The sequence below is a fragment of the Bombina bombina genome, chromosome 1 (genome assembly GCF_027579735.1).
Source record: "Bombina bombina isolate aBomBom1 chromosome 1, aBomBom1.pri, whole genome shotgun sequence".
Classification (NCBI taxonomy): Eukaryota; Metazoa; Chordata; class Amphibia; order Anura; family Bombinatoridae; genus Bombina; species Bombina bombina.
In genome coordinates this window covers 318531442-318552071 of record NC_069499.1, presented here as the reverse complement: position 1 = coordinate 318552071, position 20630 = coordinate 318531442, and the positions used below count along the sequence as shown (strand labels likewise).

The window sequence follows — 20630 nt, the reverse complement described above, 5'->3', positions numbered from 1 at the left end:
GTCACTTGTAATGGCTGATTAATTATCGCACAACCACAAACAGGCATATTTCCCTGTTTGCGGGTGCGCAATAATTTAGTGTTCCTAAATAATCTAGCCCTAAGTGTATCATAGCGCACTCATTCAGCCAGTTATTATTGCAAAAGTGCTGCTTCCTGCAATCGTGCAAGAGCGGGGCCTGTCTATCACCCTGAATGAACAAGTTCAAGGTAATTTTACTCCACCATGTCTGCGGTAGTGGAGAGGTTAGGAAGCCACAGTCATATGACCTGTGCTTCTTAATTTGAGGTTAACCTGTACCAAAAGGGCTCCAGATCTGCCTCTGTAGCTTGATAATTTTAGTAATATTTGTTATTTGCCAATAGATAAAAGTAAAATGTCTCCATTATCGCAATTCCAAAGGAGAAAATAACATTTCCATTTCAAACTGTCTAAAGTACTGCAATAAAGACAGGTGTTCTTGATTAAAAAAAGCCCAGCATGTTTATTTTTATGATTTCATTATTATTTTTCAGATGAGCTAAGATAATTGCTGCTAGTTGATCACTGTATTAAACAATAGGGAAAGCCTGGAGACTTTTTTTTAAGATTTAGACCAGATAAAAGTAATTAGTTAGGGATTACAGATAATCATAAAAGATATTTTAATGAGTTCACTACTGCACTCTGTGCATCTGAGTTTAATTCTGAAAATGCAGAAGTACAATCACAGGAATCATTTCATCAAATAAAAAGATCAGATGAATACTGTATCTTTTATATGAGTGATGTGAATGCAGAAACTAGAAACCTGGATGCTTATAATGAATCAGGCTTAGAAGCACCTTACATGAATCAGAAAACGAGTTAAAGGCACATAAGACAGCTCTTGTTTTGGAGTAAAAAATGTACTTTATACCACGCAAACTTTTTGGCTACTCTAGGGAGAGTCGGACAAAGTATAATTTTTGCTCAAAAAGCAAAAGGTTGTTTAATGTTCCTTTAACTGGTTCACTGCTTCTTATAAGTTGCTTCTGTAACATAGGTTTTTAAAATGTTGCTTAAACCAGCTATCTGATTTGCAATATTAACAGGCTACAGAGTTTTGCCTCCTAGGAAGCCTGGGTCAAAGCAGAATATTACAGAATTACAGTTGAGATTGCTTTCAAGATGGCTTGGCGGCGCTATACAAATAAATGATAATAATTATAATAATATGGGGCCAGATTTAACAAATCTGGTCATTGAGAAAGTGAATATGTAATACTTACGAAACATGTTTGACCATTCTGTTTACTCAGACCTGTGGATGCTTCATTAAACTTTGCTTCGCTATTTAAACATATGAAAGTCTGTTGAGTCTGCTAGATTTCTTCCTGGGTGCTGCCTTTTGTTTTGGATATGTTTCCAGATTTAACAAGCAGCGGATGCTGCTGTTTCCGCCCAAAGTTGCTGGCTCGCTGGAAACTGAAGTAAAGAAGCAGTGGTCGTTAGGTGGCGGACTGCAATCATCCCGATCGGAGACGATCGGCATGATTAAACCCCTTGCTAGGGGATGATTGGCCGCGGATGTGCAGGGGGCGGAATTGCACAAGCATTTTACAAGAAATGCTTGTGCAATGTTAAATGCTAACAGCGTATGCTGTTGGCATTTAGCAATGTTGGGCGGACATGATTTGTTACAGCGAATCATGTCTGCTCTGCATATTTTAAATCTACCCCATAGGGTGAAATAACTGTGGAAAGGGAGAGGAAAACACAGTTTAAAATTAACATGAAACCCCAAATGTTTCTTTTATGATTAAGAGAAAATTTGTATTTTTTAATCTTTCCAATTTACTTCTATTATGAATTATTGACATCCTTTATTAAAGGGACACTGTACCCAAATTTTTTCTTTCATGATTCAGATTGAGCATGCAATTTTAAGCAACTTTCTAATTTACTCCTATTATCAATTTTTCTTCGTTCTCTTGCTATCATTATTTGAAAAAGAAGGCATCTAAGCTTTTTTTGGTTTTAGTACTCTGGACAGCACTTTTTTATTGGTGGATGAATTTATGCACCAATCAGCAAGGACAACCCAGGTTGTTCACCAAAAATGGGCCGGCATCTAAACTTACATTCTTGCATTTCAAATAAAGATACCAAGAGAATGAAGAAAATTTGATAATAGGAGTAAATTAGAAAGTTGCTTAAAATGTCATGCTCAATCTGAATCACAAAATAAATTTTTTGGGTACAGTGTCCCTTTAAAGAGCACCACTAAGTAGGCTCAGGAGTGTGCATCTCAGGAGCACTATATTGCTGCAGGCTTGCAACAATGGTTTTAACAATGTTATACATATTCCATATAGTGCTCAAAAGTGTATAACAACCATTGCCATGCTCCTAAGCCTACCTACCTGCTTTCAACAAAGGATACAAGAAGAATTCTGTAACATTGATAATAGAATTAAATAAAAACATTTTTTATAAACGTGTACATTCTATCTTAATCATGAAGAATAATATTGACTTTCATGTCCCTTTAGTGCTACATCCCACCAAGTAAGCAAGAATTTTTAACTCTGTAAGTAACATAAGTTAATGTATATATACATAGAAGCAAACCTTAGATGTTTGAGTTTTCATCCTTAAGGAGATGCAACTGGCAAAGTTACCAAAAGGAGCAGCTCTCATATAAAGTAATCATATTCTGGTTATCAGCAACATCCCTTTTTATGTGCAATGCCCCCTTAATGTTCAAGGGAATTGAACCACAATTGTTTGCTAGGTTGTGATTAAAGCTAGGCCGTAATCTAGTAAAGTAAAGTTTAAGAGAGCGTGTACCGAGGAGCTTGGGCAGTTATAGGGAACATTGCTCTATTGTATAGAGATTAATTGTGAAATTAAATAGAGATCCTGGATGCATCAAATTATCTTGTAATGAGAAAACATGGTTTGAAGTGAAATTGTCTTGCACAAATCATAGTATTGGACCTATATAACATTTAAGGAAAAGGAGCTGAACAAAAAGTCCCTTCAAGCTGTGAGCTGTGAGTTTATAATGGCAGTCACATCACTCAGTGCTGGTAAAAATGCCCCATTCAAAGTGAATGCAGCTCAAAATGCTATGTTTTTGTGCAGTTTAACTTGTATTAGCTTATAGTTTCCATTACATTGTATACATAAATGTATCAGTTTAATAATTGCATTGCATATTATGAGAGAACCTCTTTATGATACAATTGGTAAAACAAATAAGAGAGACCTGTAGAGTGACACTGCAAGATCCATCTACTATAAAAAAAGCCAACAACAAAATAGAATATAATAATAATTTGTAAAAGATACACAACAACATACAAAATACTATTATATTTTGCACAAATCACATCTCAAAAACGGTGATTTGTCAAAGTAAAAAAAAAACAAAAAAATGTATAAAGTCTATATTGATTAATTTTTACTTCAGTTAAATTTTGTATATTTAGTTTCATATTTTAAAGTTCAGAATCCAGAGTCTAAAGTACAATAAAATACAACAAGCAAAGTGTAAAGTATAACAAAACTCTCATTTAATTGACTGATATACATGTACCTCTTCTTCCCAACCAGAAATGTTAGGAGCATCCTTTAGTGAGATGCAGCAGTCCATTTATGAAGGCCACTGCTTACTAAACTCTCTGCCACCTTGGAGCTGATGAACTTGAAACATTCTGGACTGAGCCACTCAGGATGATTGTCAAGCAGGTAGGGTTGCAAAAGCAATTGCATGTGCAATATTAAGATTTGGTAGCTAATTATTTGTTTTTAGCATTTGCTGAAAAAAGACACAACTCCCATGAGGTAAGCTCAATTTTGTTTGAGTCTTTTATTTACTCACACATAGAACCCGATGCTCTCTGGTCTGGTGAGATGATCTAAGAAGTATTGTCAGCATTGTGAGGTCCCTCCAAATTTTGGAGAAACACCAATTTTAGCTTGAGAGCAGTTTATCTCTCTATGCAGGGTTCTGAATGTAGATACCTACATAAATTTTAAAACAAACCCCAAAGATTCTGTGTGATTTCTCTTCATGCCATCAAATTTGCCAGAAACTTTGCTAGCAAGTTTCTGATCATTAGGTCCCTCTTCTTATGTCTGTCTAAATTAACATAAATCCCTATAAATATAAAAATACTAGATTTCATAAAAACCTAAAAAAATAAAGAAAAAAAGTCTACAAAGAAGTCTAATATTTTCTTACATGATAAAATATCAAAGCCACTAGCAAAAAATGTAAAAAAAGGCAATGAAACTTGTCGTTCAACCTACCATTTAAATACCTTTTCTGAAGAACAAAAAAAACATTGACCCTAATATAAGATGGATGTGTTCAGTATTCAAATATATAAGTAAGATACTATATAAAGGTTCCTTATGGGGTCAATTAGCAGGACTGAACTATAGATGCAATAAAAAACTAAATTTATGCTTACCTGATAAATGTATTTATTTCTTGACACAGTGATCATCATCAATTACTGTTGGGAATATCACTCCTGGCCAGCAGGAGGAGGCAAAAAGCACCACAGCATAGCTGTTAAGTATCACTTCCCTTTCCACAACCCCCAGTCATTCGACCGAAGGAAAAGGAGAGAAAGGAAGCAACACAAGGTGCAGAGGTGCCCGAGGTTTATAAGACAAAAACCTGTCTGAAAAATTCAGGGCGGGCCGTTGACTCACTGTGTCAAGAAAGAAAGAAATTTTTCAGGTAAGCATAAATTTTGTTTTCTTTCTAATGACACGGTGAGTCCACGGATCATCATCAATTACTGTTGGGGATCAATACCCTAGCAAGAGGACACAAATGATAAGGGAGGGACAAGACAGGGAACCTAAACAGAAGGCACCACTGTTTGAAAAAAACCTTTCTCCTAAAAAAGGCCTCCGCCGAGGCAAAATAATCAAATGATAAAAATTCTTTAAATAAAGTATGTAGAGAGGACCAAGTTGCAGCCTTGCAAAACTGTTCCACAGAAGCTTCATTTTTGAAGGCCCATGAAGAAGAAACAGCCTTCATGGAATGAGCCGTGATTCTCTCAGGAGGCTGCTGTCCAGCTGTTTCATAGGCTAAATGAAATATACTCTTCAGCCAGAAAGAAAAAAAAAAAAGTAGCCATAGCTTTCTGACCCTTGCTTTTCCCAGAGAAAATGACAAACAAAGCAGAAGACTGCCGAAAATCCTTAGTCGTCTGCAAATAGAATTTCAATGCACGCACCACCTCAAGGTTGTGCAGTAAACGCTCCTTATGAAAAGAAGGTTTAGGACACAAAGAAGGAACAACGATTTCCTGATTTATATTCCTACATAGTACATAGAACCACCTTATCAGGAAGAAGGATAAGATAAGGGGTATCACACTGCAATGCCTAGAGTTCAGAGACTCTCCGAGCAGGAGAAATCCACCTTCTTGCTCTTAACATAGGCAAATAGAATGACTGAGGGTTGTGGGAAGGGAAGTGATACTTAACAGTGATACTTAACAGCTTTGCTGTAGTGCTATTTGCCTCCTCCTGCTGGCCAGGAGTGATATTCCCAACAGTAATTGATGATGATCCCTGGACTCACCGTGTCATTAGAAAGAAAGTATGTAAACTTCTAGATGCGTCTTCGATCAACACCAGTCCGGCATGACTACAAGATTAGTGCAATGGCACCCTGTCCAGGAATATGTTTAATTCTTGACAGCCAAATCCTGCTCAAAATTCTACCTGCCATCGGCTAGTACTGAAATTGTGCTATTCACATCATGAGTAAGCTATACATGGCAGATTAAATATAATCAATTTCATTTAGTATTGAACACTTTGCCCAAATATTCTGCAAATGAGAGTGATCAAAAATAGTTCTAGACAAACTTTTTCTACTTTTTTTTATTATAAAGCAATCAAGTCTGGAAGACTAAGTTTAGAACCAGTATATGTCACATTAAATATGTAAATATAATGTTAACATACAAATGATCTATTTTAACCAATACCACAAAAACAAATGTATAGCCTAAGCCTTGCATGTTCTTTTAGCTATGGTCCAATCCTGAATTATCTATCTTTTTTTTTTATTTAGGGCTAGATTATGAGTGGAGCGGTAGTTTGTGTTCCAACTCCTGCATTAACTTCACTAGAGGGAGGGTTTTTGCGCTCGTTGGGTAGCAAACGTAAAACAAGTTGAAAGTAAAATGTTTTTGCACAAGCGCTAACCCGACACACGCAAAAAGACGAAGTTTGAATATCGCAACCATATTAACGTATTCCCCCATCGACTTCAGTGGATGGCAACAAGTAGAAATAAAACTAACACCGTTACTTTCACGCAAACCCAGTTGCGATTAACCAGGTGCATTAATCCGACATAAAATATTAATATTTTACATTCCAATGTTCTTTATATAGAATAATATGTTTTATTTATTCATAAATACATATATATATATATATATATATATATATATATATATATATATATATATATATATATATATATATATATATATACTGTATGATGGTTTTTAGGTAAAATATATAGCTATATGATTATTTATAGGTATAGATATACATATATATATATATATATATATATATATATATATATATGTGTGTACTTAGAACATATTCTCTTATGTGAAGAACATTGGAACGTGAAATATTTACAGTAAATAGATAAATGTTTTCAGCTACTTAAAGGAAAAGTCTAGTCAAAATTAAACTTTCTTAATTCAGATAGATCATGCAATTTTTTTAATTTACTACTATTTTAATTTTTTTCTTCCTTTTCTTGGTATCTTTTTTTGAAAAAGCAAGAATGTAAGCTTAGGACCCAGCCCATTTTTGGTTAAGCACCTGGGTAGCTCTTGCTGATTGGTGGCTACATTTAGGAGTCAATTAGAAAGTTGCTTAGAATTGCATGCTCTATCTGAATCATAAAAGTTTAATTTTGACTAGACTACTCCTTTAACGGCAAAGGGCTCCAATATAAATATGTCTACATTTGTATTTATGTGTTTATATGTGTATATATGTCTGTCAATACATATATACACATATAAATGCATAAATACATCTGTACGCACACACACACACACACATATATATATATATATATATATATATATATATATATATATATATACACACTGTATATGTGTGTATATATAACATATTTAGAAATGTGTATTTATGCATCTCTATGTTAAAGCCCTCATCTTTGAACCCTTATAAGTTTTTAATGCAACCCCTTTTCGCTTCCGTGCAACAGTAAGCACGCCACTCGTAGTCTAGGCCCTAGTAGGTTGGTAATGATTTTAGATTCTGTTTTGTTAGTTAAAACTTAAAAGACATATTTCTCAAACACATCTTAGGCTACTGCTTCAAATATCTTCAACTCCTTGTTCTTGAATGTAAACATCATGATAATGTTCAGTGTAACTGCAATTTAATTACAAATAGTTTAAGGGTTTTAAAACTCAAAAGGATGGAGATAATGATGTGCCAATAGTGTATGCAAGAACTGTAAATGCCTATAATTGCATTGGCCTAGTAACCATTGCACTTTATAATTGACTTAATGCTAACAACACATTATTATATGAAGGTTTTAAGTATAACAGCATCTAGGTCATTATTATGAACAACCACACATAAATACTCATACATTAAAAAAAAAGAACAAAAAAATTGATGATAGGAAATTCCTGTGTTAACTGTTCTTCCATCATGTAAATTATTGGCAAATATTGCATACAAGATAAACTGGGAAATACATTTTTTATACCTTCTTATACCCGATCTATTAATATATTAAAGGCTTCTAAATTTGGATTCAAAAGTTTAATTTTCATTAGGTGAAAATATAATTCCAGGTGATTCCTACTTCTGTATTTTTGAAAAATTACTGCAGGCACCAATTTTTATTTATTTATATACAAATTTACATTTTTTTAAATCTTTTTTGTCAAATTCCTACAAAAAAAACAATATACAATATAAATTAATTTAAATAAATACTTTGCCCCCCATTTATGAAAGTCTGGGTGGGCAAGGTTTAAGGTTGAGAGTTTGGACAAATCATTTTCTGAATACTTTTAGCCCAGGCTATAAAAATAGCAAATAGGAATACTTCTCTTATTTTATTTTTGATATGATATATTACACTTTAGTGTCTCTTTGTGAATTTATTTGATGATTAGATTTTTACACTGCTGATTGTATTTGTTTGTTCATTGTAATCTGATACCTTGGCACCATGAAAAATTCCTTGTATATTTTTTTTATACTTGGTGAATAAATGATTCTATTCTGCGAACCTGTCCACCTGAGGTTGCAGAAAAGCAATATTTGTCTGCTTGTGCAATGCCAATCCCTGCTTACGCTAGCTCAATGGCACGTGTAGGGCTTTCAATTATCTCGGGGCAAACATGTCCGGGATGATTTTAATCCACCAGTACAGGTTCTTAACTATTGGCTGCAGACTTATTTCATGCAAGCCTGCAGCAAAGGGCCTTCAAATATGCATACGCAGCTCGATAAATAGAGCCCTATGCACTTAATGCTAGCAATTTCATACTTTTTAAAATATCAGGTTGTCTGCATATGAAAAACACTTATTTTGTATGCACATCAAAAATATATTTTATCTGCATATGCAGGCATCTAACTTTGTCACTTTTAATCAAAATATCTTAAAGTTGCTCCCAAAATTAACTTGCTATTAGCAACATAAGACACACAAGTTTTTCAACTGGTGAAATTTCTTTAAAATCTGCTTGCATATTTAGTTTAGAGTATGCACATACTGGCCAGTATAAACTTTTAACGCTCGTAGGTTAGCATGCATATTAAAGTTTAAATTAAATGGTTTGCATGCAAGCGAAACCCGACGCGCTAACTTCAGGACTTTGGATATCACGACCGTGTCAATTTTTATCTCTATAGACTTTAGTGAAGCGTTTTTATGACAAACACTTATCGCTTGCGCACTAAGCCAACACCTTGTTAGACTGTTCAAACCTAAGGTAGTTATGCATATTTTATATTCTTCACATAGAAGAAAATATATTATAATTTTATAAATATTATTATATTTATTTTTCTTTTAAATATATTTGTTTTACACACATACACACACATATATATATATATATATATATATATATATATATATATATATATATATAATTATTTTTTTAAATATGTCTATATCTATATGAATATGTACAGCTATAGATATTTACAGACATATTTAGCAATACATATTTAAAAATGCATATAACATTTTCTCCTATTTGAAGAACATTGGAATGTAAAATATTTACAGTAAATACACAGTGAAACACTTATTAAATATTAAAATAATTTTTCTTGTGTTAAAGATATTTGAGTGGAAAGGGCTCCAAAGTTTATATATATATATATATATATATATATATATATATATATATATATATATATATATACACAATATCTCACAAAAGTGAGTACACCCCTCACATTTTTGTAAATATTCTATTATATCTTTTCATGTGACAACACTGAAGAAATTATACATAGCTACAATGTAAAGTAGTAAGTGTGCAGCCTGTATAACAGTGTAAATTTGCTGTCCCCTCAAAATAACTCAACACCCAGCCATTAATGGTTAAACCGTTGCAAAAAAAATTGAGTACACCCCTAAGTGGAAATGTCCAAATTGGGCCCAATTAGCCATTTTCCCTTCCCGGTGTCATGTGACTCATTAGTGTTACAAGGTCTCAGGTGTGAATGGGGAGCAGGTATGTTAAATTTGGTGTTATCGCTCTCACACTCTCTCATACTGGTCACTGGAGGTTCAACATGGCACCTCATGGCAAAGAATTCTCTGAGGATATGAAAAAAATAATTGTTGCTCTACATAAAGATGGCCTAGGCTATAAGAAGATTGCCAAGACCCTGAAACTGAGCTGCAGCACGGTGGGCAAGACCATACAGTGGTTTCACAGGACAGGTTCCACTCAGAACAGGCCTTGCCATGGTCGACCAAAGAAGTTGAGTGCACATGCTCAGCATCATATCCAGAGGTTGTCTTTGGGAAATAGACCTATGAGTGCTGCCAGCATTGCTGCAGAGATTGAAGGGGTGGGGGGTCAGCCTGTCAGTGCTCAGACCATATGCCACACACTGCATCAAATTGGTTCTGCATGGCTGTTGTCCCAGAAGGAAGCCTCCATTAATATATATATATATATATGAATAGATAAAATGAATAAAAAAATGAAAAATATTTTTATTATGATGTAATAGTGGGCTAGTCCTTTTAATCTATTGCTGTTAATTTATTGCTATCAGCATATATTTTTTTATATATTTTTTTATATGCTCACATTTTTAATTTTTTATTCTTTTTATTCATTTTATCTATTCATATATACACTGTGTGCAGAATTATTAGGCAAATGAGTATTTTGACCACATCATCCTCTTTATGCATGTTGTCTTACTCCAAGCTGTATAGGCTTGAAAGCCTACTACCAATTAAGCATACAAGTGATGTGCATCTCTGTAATGAGAAGGGGTGTGGTCTAATGACATCAACACCCTATATCAGGTGTGCATAATTATTAGGCAACTTCCTTTCCTTTGGCAAAATGGGTCAAAAGAAGGACTTGACAGGCTCAGAAAAGTCAAAAATAGTGAGATATCTTGCAGAGGGATGCAGCACTCTTAAAATTGCAAAGCTTCTGAAGCGTGATCATCGAACAATCAAGCGTTTCATTCAAAATAGTCAACAGGGTCGCAAGAAGCGTGTGGAAAAACCAAGGCGCAAAATAACTGCCCATGAACTGAGAAAAGTCAAGCGTGCAGCTGCCAAGATGCCACTTGCCACCAGTTTGGCCATATTTCAGAGCTGCAACATCACTGGAGTGCCCACAAGCACAAGGTGTGCAATACTCAGAGACATGGCGAAGGTAAGAAAGGCTGAAAGACGACCACCACTGAACAAGACACACAAGCTGAAATGTCAAGACTGGGCCAAGAAATATCTCAAGACTGATTTTTCTAAGGTTTTATGGACTGATGAAATGAGAGTGAGTCTTGATGGGCCAGATGGATGGGCCCGTGGCTGGATTGGTAAAGGGCAGAGAGCTCCAGTCTGACTCAGACGCCAGCAAGGTGGAGGTGGAGTACTGGTTTGGGCTGGTATCATCAAAGATGAGCTTGTGGGGTCTTTTCGGGTTGAGGATGGAGTCAAGCTCAACTCCCAGTCCTACTGCCAGTTTCTGGAAGACACCTTCTTCAAGCAGTGGTACAGGAAGAAGTCTGCATCCTTCAAGAAAAACATGATTTTCATGCAGGACAATGCTCCATCACACGCGTCCAAGTGCTCCACAGCGTGGCTGGCAAGAAAGGGTTTAAAAGAAGAAAATCTAATGACATGGCCTCCTTGTTCACCTGATCTGAACCCCATTGAGAACCTGTAGTCCATCATCAAATGTGAGATTTACAAGGAGGGAAAACAGTACACCTCTCTGAACAGTGTCTGGGAGGCTGTGGTTGCTGCTGCACGCAATGTTGATGGTGAACAGATCAAAACACTGACAGAATCCATGGATGGCAGGCTTTTGAGTGTCCTTGCAAAGAAAGGTGGCTATATTGGTCACTGATTTGTTTTTGTTTTGTTTTTGAATGTCAGAAATGTATATTTGTGAATGTTGAGATGTTATATTGGTTTCACTGGTAAAAATAAATAATTGAAATGGGTATATATTTGTTTTTTGTTAAGTTGCCTAATAATTATGCACAGTAATAGTCACCTGCACACACAGTTATCCCCCTAAAATAGCTATAACTAAAAACAAACTAAAAACTACTTCCAAAACTATTCAGCTTTGATATTAATGAGTTTTTTGGGTTCATTGAGAACATGGTTGTTGTTCAATAATAAAATTAATCCTCAAAAATACAACTTGCCTAATAATTCTGCACTCCCTGTATATATATATTTTAATGGATGTCATTTCTAAATATATTTTGTAGATGGATCCATAATATCCAGTTTTAAAATAATTCATATTTGTGCTATATTATGAGTATCTTTATTACTGCATTTTAGTATTATTGCAATGTTAACACTATTGTGCCACAAACAATTTGTATTTCATGAATGAATTTAGGTATATTCAGGCACATAATGCAATTAATGTCCCCTATCTTGTTTTATTCATTGTACGTTAGCTATATATCTGCATTTTTAATTCGATGAAGTGTTTGAATTTCTAAAGATATTTGATATCTTAATTGCTCAATAATGATCTACCTTAAATTATTGTAACTAAATTACATTATACCCTGTATCCTATCCTATTGCATTAACAGATATAAATTGGTTTCTGTTAAGGATCTATTTTAATATACATATTCCTGCTCGTTTTTTTGATTAATTACTATAAAAGATATTTTAGGTTGTATTGATATACAGTATTTACAAATAGTTGCTGGAATTCTGTGTTTATAATATCCATTTTGTTGTTGTTCCTCTAATGTTCTTATGTAAGTCCACCTTAAATTCTCGAATAAGCTGTGTTTCTCCGGTCACGTGATAAATCACATGACCATATCTGCCCAATCAATATGCAGAAGCAAGAGCCAATCAGATGCTTAGAATTTCGAACCTGTTTTTATGCAACTAATTTAAACACTTGACCATTCACATAAGCTTCATATCCCTCTGATGAAGAAGGTAACTTTGAAATGTGTCAGGGACTACTGACAGCTTTGTATTCGAGTGTATTTTATATTCCTGGACTTGGTTACTCAGTACACGCATCCTGGTTCCCTATGTGGATTATTGTATATGCTTTTACTTACCTCATAACAATTGAAGTCTGGTTTGTGAGTGCAAACTTTATATTGTTTGAGTTTTATGTTTGAATAAATAGAATGTACTTCACTATATAAGTGTTTGTTTACTTCCATATACCTATTCCACTACCTGGGAGACCAAAGTGCGGACGTACAGTGAGCAAAGGATACTACCATACTTTAGGAGAAGCACAGCAGATCTGAACACCTGGATTTCCTGTTCCCATATTTAGAGAGACATTTTTGTACCGGAGGGAGCTGTGCTACACTTTCATTACAGTGGCTACTTACCTCATACTGATTGAGGTATTTTAAAGTAAGTGACTTGTTATATGGGCTAATACCCCATACTTGCATTCTCTTTCATTTGTTTGTGGTGCAGTTACCCAGTTCTTGTTCTCCTATCTATCTTTGGTGAAGCATCTGAAAAGCTTCACAAATATTGGTTTCAGCTGCCCAACCTCTGAAAAAATGAAGTGTTTTATTTATGTGAAGTTGTTCTTACCATCACATTGTATTGCATTGCTTGGATTTGTATTTATATGTGGACTTTTTCATACATCCCTTTTCTGTAAAATAACTAGTTTTTTTTTTACATGTTATACAGTTACCTTTATTTATGTAGATTTTATTGATGGTACATATATGTATATGTTCTTAAAGTGATATACATTTTATTCTAGTGTTATAGCGCGAATAACATTCTCTTGTTCTATATATATATATATATATATATATATATATATATATATATATATATATATATATATATATATATATATATATATATATATATATATAAAAAAAACGTCCAGTATGAATGGCACACACTAGCCTGGATCACTGCCAATTAGTAATGTAGTTTTCCAAGATGTAACCCAGAGCCGTCCGGAATCCCCAGAACACAAAGCAGGCTTACACAGGTAAGTAACAAATATATATATATTTATTTATTATATATATATTTGCCTTTGATGAAACACGTTAGGCCACGCCCATGTTTTTGCTATGATTGGTTTACTAAGCGTGGGTCTGGCTCCATACCGGCGTACACACTGAACCAAGAAGTAGGTAATGAAAATGTTATCAATATTTCCAGCTACAAGCTCACAGCTATCAAACTTTTCTTTGTTATCTAAGGGCTTATCGTTCTGCCCTGTCGAACAGACAGACACATTCCAATTGGAATTAGATCTGCACCGTTTATATAGATTTTTTAAAATAAAAGCTTATTTTGGTGCCTCTGATGATAAGTTTGATTCTGGAACTGGGGATGGAACTGATGGTCGGAATCCTGCTGACTTTGGTTTATATAATAAGAGTTATTTTACTCCCACTGTGTATAATCATGCTTTTGATACATTTGTCAATGTTGTTAATAGGGAGTTTGATATGCTGGTAAATAAACATGATAGTCAGTTTATAAGGTATAACTTAATATCTGCTGAAAATTTAGCCCTTAGTAAATTGAAACAGAATCCTGATATTTATTTATTTATAAAATATGTTTTACCAGCAAGGATACATTGAGATTTCTCTTGTTTTCAAGTATGTCCTGGGTCCACAAAACATTGCATTGATACAATAGGGTACAATAAAATTCAAAAACAATAATACACAATAGATGCAAAAATTTTACATAGAACAAGTAAGAAATATATAATCAACCATGGCAGGTGCATTCTGTTTTGAGATATGTAGAGAAGGATCTCTTAAAGGATATTAGGCTTGGGGAAGGTTTGAAAGTGTGCGGGAGGTCATTCCATAACTGTGGTGCTCGGTAGGAAAAGGAGGATCGAGCTGCTTTCTTTTTGTATTGAGGCAAGCTAAATAATGTGCTGGTACTGGAGATTATAGGAGGTGGGAATAGCCGGGGAGAGCATTCTCCTCAGGTAGGGTGGGAGCTTTCCACAAAGGCACTTAAACACAAGGCAGGAAAGATGGAGGGTGCGTCTGGATTCCAGCGTCAGCCAGTTTAGTTCTTTTAACATGTCACAATGGGGGGTCTTGTAGTTACATTGTAGCACAAAGCGGCAGAACGAGTTATACAATGTATTACGTTTATTAAGGTGAGTTTGCGGTGCAGGTGCATATACTACGTCCCCATAATCCATGATAGACATCAGCATTTGCTGTACAATCTTTTCCTTTACTGTAGGGCTGAGGCAAGATTTGTTTCTGTACAGGGCACCTAATATTGGATAAAGTTTAGATGCAAGTTTTTCTATATGGAGGCCAAAAGATAGATTAGGGTCTAAGAACATACCCAAGTATTTGAAAGAGTAGTCTGCGGTCAGCGTGCAATTGGATTTTATTTTGATGCGTAGATGGGAATTTTGTAATTTGTGTAATTTAGGCCCAGTTCCAAAGATCATTGTGACAGTTTTGTCAGTGTTTAGGAAGAGTTTGTTTTTTGAGATCCACTTTTCTACCTCTGTGAACTGGTCTTGGAGTACTGCTTCAAGCTGCGGCAGATCAGATTTGTTTGCATAGATTACCATGTTGTTTGCGTACATGTGTACAGTTGAGGATTTGCAGACAAAAGGCAAATCATTTATAAATAATGTGAATAGTAGGGGGCCGAGAATGGAACCTTGGGGAACACCACACGTGACTGGGAGAAACAGAGACATATTGTGATCAATCCGATACATATGATCTAAACCAGGTTAATGGACGATCAGCAATACCAGAGTTTTTTAGTTTGAGCAGTAGAATGTTGTAATCCACTGTGTCAAAATCAAGGAAAATAGCTCCAGTTAGGTCTCCTTGTTCCATGCCAGTTTGGATGTTGTTGCAAACTTTTAGGAGGGCAGTTGTAGTGGAGTGATTCAGTCGAAAACCTGATTGATCAGGGGTCAGATAGTTAGAAAGTTGGTAAAACTCGCATAATTGCGTATGGACGGAATTTTCTAAGATTTTTGACAATACTGGGAGCAATGATATAGGGCGATAGTTAGAAACCAAGGTTAACTCCCCACTTTTATGAATAGGCACTACTCTTGCAGTTTTCCAGAGTTTAGGTATGTATCCAGACACCAAGGATTCATTAATTAGGGTTTTGACAGGCTTAGCAATTGCCGGCACACTGAGCTTCAACAGCATTGCTGGGATTTGATCAGGTCCAGACTGGATTTTCATTTTTAGATTATTAAGGTGTTTCTTAACGACATTGATGGGTACAGGTCTAAAATTGAACTTCTCTATATTGGGTCTTTGCTGTTATAGTGGGGCCTGATCCACATTTGTAGCTTCAGGATGCCTGCCATTTATTAGTTTGTCAATCAGTGTGGTGGAGCATCTGACAAAATAATTGTTAAAGGCATTTGCTACTTCTAAGCGGAGTTGCAGGTTTTGGTTATCCACATTGACAGTGGAGGGTTGGGAGTGGATTGGTGGATTTTGCAAGTTATTTATGAGTTTCCAAAACTTTCTAGGGTTAGATATGTTATTGTTCAGATTTTCACAGAAATATTGCGCCTTAGCCAATTTTGTTTGTTTAGTGCATATATTTTGCCATTGTCTATATACACAGTGATCATTCATAGAGCCAGTATGCTTGAACTTTGACCACAATGAATCACGAAATTAGTACATTTGAATGAGGTCAGCTGTGATCCAATTCAAGTGTGCTCCTTTTACTCTCACCTTACGCAGCGGGGCATGTAAATTCCAAACTTGTAGGAGTTCAGACTGAAAGAATTCAACTGCAGAGTCTAGATCTGGGATTAGGTTTAATCTGTGCCAGGGGAGGTTCTTGATGTCATTTAGAAATGATTGAACATTAAATTTTTTGATGGACCTGTACACTAAGCAGTGGTTGCTGAAATTTTTAGGGAGAACACCTGCCTCCTGGATTCGGTCGAAAGAAGTGGAGAGAATCCAGTCGAGCAGGGTATGATTATGGCTTTTGATGTTTATGCGAGTTGGGGAGTTGATTAATTGTGTTAGCTGCAAAGATTTAAACAGCGAGCGACAACTGTTATTTTTTGGATTCAGCCAATCAATGTTAAAATCTCCAAAAACCAAAATTTCACTTTTTGTGTTTTGAGCTATGGATTCACTAAGGAGCTGTGCTATGTCCGAAATGGAATGCACAGGGGAGCTAGGTGGGCGGTAGATTCCTGCAACAATGATTGATTTACTGCAAGGGATCTCAATTTTGCCAGAAAGGAAATCAAAGGTGACAGGAGAGCTAGATTTTTGTATGAGGGTGAACTTTGTGGAATTGTCAACATAAATTACAATGCCGCCTCCTCTCTTTGCTCTGTCAATTCTATGGCATGAATAACCATGTATTTCAATGGCAGAGTCAGGTATTTTTGCAGTTAGCCATTCAGATTCAGAGATCACTATTAAAGCAGACGATAAGGGCGGGTCTACAGTTGTAATGGATACCTTAAAATATAAAAAGGAAGTTTATAGACAACTTAATGACACAGAGGTTTATAAAGAACTTGATGTTGATCCACTTCCCAGATTTATGTCTAGGGTTAGGGAAGTCTTGGATAAAGCATTGGAATTCGGTATAATTTCGGAGAAAATGTTTGACTATTTATATTTACAGAGACTAAAAACTCCAAATTTGTATGTGTTACCAAAAGTTCATAAGGATTTATTCAATCCGCCTGGTAGGCCCATAGTGGCTTCCATAGACTCTCTGTTCAGTCCCATTTCCAAATTCCTAGAAAAAATATTAACACCTCTTGTGAGACAGGGCAGGTCTTTTCTTAAGGACACTAGAGACTTCCTATATAAATTGAACAATGTGTCTGGTTTGCCTGAGAATGTCATTCTTGCTACATGGGATGTTTGTAGTTTATATAGTATTATTCCTCATATGGATTAATTAAATAGTGTTTGGATGGCTCTAACCAAATCAGACAAATATTCTGAAGAACAGATTAATTTTTTCATGGAGTTATTAGAATTAGTTTTAACTCACTACTATTTTGCCTTTGATAGCAGGTTCCTTTTGCAGCTACGGGGTACCTCAATGGGTTCTAATGTTGTTCCTGCCTACGCTTGCCTTTATATGGATGGATTAGAGTTACAAGTGGTTTATACTGATCCTGAGTTCCATAATTGTTTGGCATGGTGGCATTATATAGATGATCTATTTATTGTGTGGCGGCGCAACATGGAATCCATTGAGGCATTCCGCAAGAGGATACAAGATAAGGTACCAGCTGTTCAGTTTACAACTAAATACCATCAGAGTAAAATTGAATTTCTATATACTGTGGTTATGTGTGCTGATGATCACTTTGAAACAGATATTTATAGAAAGTCAACTGACAAAAATACAAAAATTCTATCCAGTCAGAGTCATCATCCCCCTAGAGTATTCAAGAGTGTGCCTATGTCACAGTTCTTGAGGGTGAAGAGAATAGTCTCCGACTCTTCGGCCAGTGAAATGCGCTTAAATGAGATGTGCAACACGTTTCAAGAAATAGGTTATTCCTCAGAGAAATTGGAGTCTATTCATCTTGAACCTCAACAGAAAACTTTTGATACTAAAAAATTAGCTTTTGTTTCTAATTATAATTGTACTCGTGTTAAATTACACAAAATTATTTGCAAACATTGGCTTATGTTGGGTCATTCTCTGCCAGAGATTGAGGCATTTCAACAACCTCCTTTTTCAGCATTTAGGAAGGGAAGTTCACTTGGGAGGCATTTAGTAAGGGCTAAGTGTGGATAATGTGACATTCCCATGTTTGAATTGTTCCCAGTATAATTAAGGGAAATTTTATTAGTCACCCTTTTTCAAGGAAGAAATTTAACATTAGGGGACACTACACTTGCCAATCGACTTATGTGATATATGCACACAAATCCCCATGTGGTCTATTATATATAGGGGAGACCTCCCAGACAATAAAGGATCACATAACTCAACATAAGTCGACTATTAGAAACTCTAAGATGAGACACTTACCGGTCCCCTCTCACTTTCATGAGAAGGGACATCAAGTTAATCAGCTGTGTTTTATGATTTTGGATCATGTTTGTAGGGGTAATATTGGCTTGACAGGAGTAGTATGTTACTTAGAAAAGAGGTCATGTGGATGCATAGGTTGAATACTATTCATCCTAAAGGCCTCAATAGGGAATACAATTTGGCTATCTTATTATAAAAAACTGTATTTTTTGGTAAAGTGGAAAATATCATAAATGTACATAATGATAGCTGTTATATGTGAGAATTATGAAAACTATGGGTATTTAAAATTATTCAAAAAAATCTAAAAGTTCTAATAAATATTGAAATATATATATATATATATACAAAAAAAAAATAAAAAATAAAGTAAACATATAAAAAATATAAAAAAATAAAATAAAAAATAATAAAAAAATAAAGAAATTAGAAAAAATATATAGAGATAGATTTAAATATATTCTTTCAGTTGAGAGAGTATCTGATAAGTGATTATCTAATGGTCTTCTTCGTAGATGGGCTTGGTGTAGTAATGTTTTGATGTGTTATTGCAAATTTGTTTGTTTGATACACCTGCTAAGATATGGTTTTCTATGATGTCAGAGAGAGAGGAGGGTGTGGTATATGGCTATTTAAGGATAGAAGATTAGTTCATTTGTATTGAGCCTGAGGAGGGGGTGTGAGCCCTGAAACATTGCTCTGTCTGTACTGCTACTGCTACCCATGAAGTAAAGAGTTTGGGATTTTACATTTTTGAGTGTCTGCCTGTTTTTCTTCATTATATTACAGGCACAGACCTATCTCATGTGGAGAAAGACTGACAGCATTGAAATATTAATACAAGTAGACAATGGGTACACACCACAGAATTGAGACTGTGTGATTTACATGCTTCATATTTGTTTGAGGTTGAAATGTGTGACTGATTCTTAAAGTGCTTTTTTATCATTACAAATGATTAAATTATTATTACATGAATAGTACCCTTAGATCACTGTCATGCGCTTCTTGTTTTGCTTTGTTTTTTTGTTGGAATAGCCCCATTCAGACCTGACCGGTGGTTCATTTGCAGAGCAGCAAAATAGAATCTAACAGCCTCAGTGTGAAGGAGGCTGTGTATGGAAAGTGAACATATATCATTTTTTGTATAACATGACCCATAGACATATAGAATTTTGTTTTCATATCTCTCTCGCTCTTTCTCTGTACTGTATATAAGTTTTCAGTATTGTTTGAAGAAAAATCAAATTTGCTCTAATTTAAAATACAGAAATATTTAATACTCAAAAAACAGGTATTTCATAGATGTTGCTGTATGTATTGAACAACAACAGCAGGAACTAAACTAAAGGTACTTTTAAAATGACTTCCTTTGTTCTGACCATTTTTTACAGTGTGAAGTCGAAGGCTGACTGGGTTGTACTAGACAGATGCTGAATTAGAAGTTTCAACTATAGTAATAGCAGGAAAGGACATCAACGGTTGTATCAAGCCCTCCACAAATTGTAAAACTAAGATTGGAGGCTACCACATAGCATGATAAATGAGACACTTATATATTGTTCATACAAAGTGAAAAATGTAGCCTTGCAGTGCTGATAGTAAAAGAAAAAACAATGCAAGATGCAATTTAGGTGAGTAAACCAGGAGGTATTTAGGTTAACTGGTGGGCCGCAAAGTAAAATAAACAAAACTACATTTTGACAGAGAAATTAAAATAAGATGAGAACAGTTTTGAAAAAAAAATGTGTGGGGGGAGAAAATATTAAGAAAACAATAAAAAAATCACAATAAAGGGAATAAATGGTAAAGAAGAACATAGAAGAAAATAGGAAAGTAATAATGA

General features: G+C 35.0%; 1 protein-coding gene across 1 annotated transcript in view; it reads right to left on the bottom strand.

Annotated features, from left to right (window-relative positions):
• The window catches only part of CNTNAP5 (contactin associated protein family member 5), an 886402-nt gene that overhangs the window by 326118 nt on the left and 539654 nt on the right, over positions 1-20630 (bottom strand).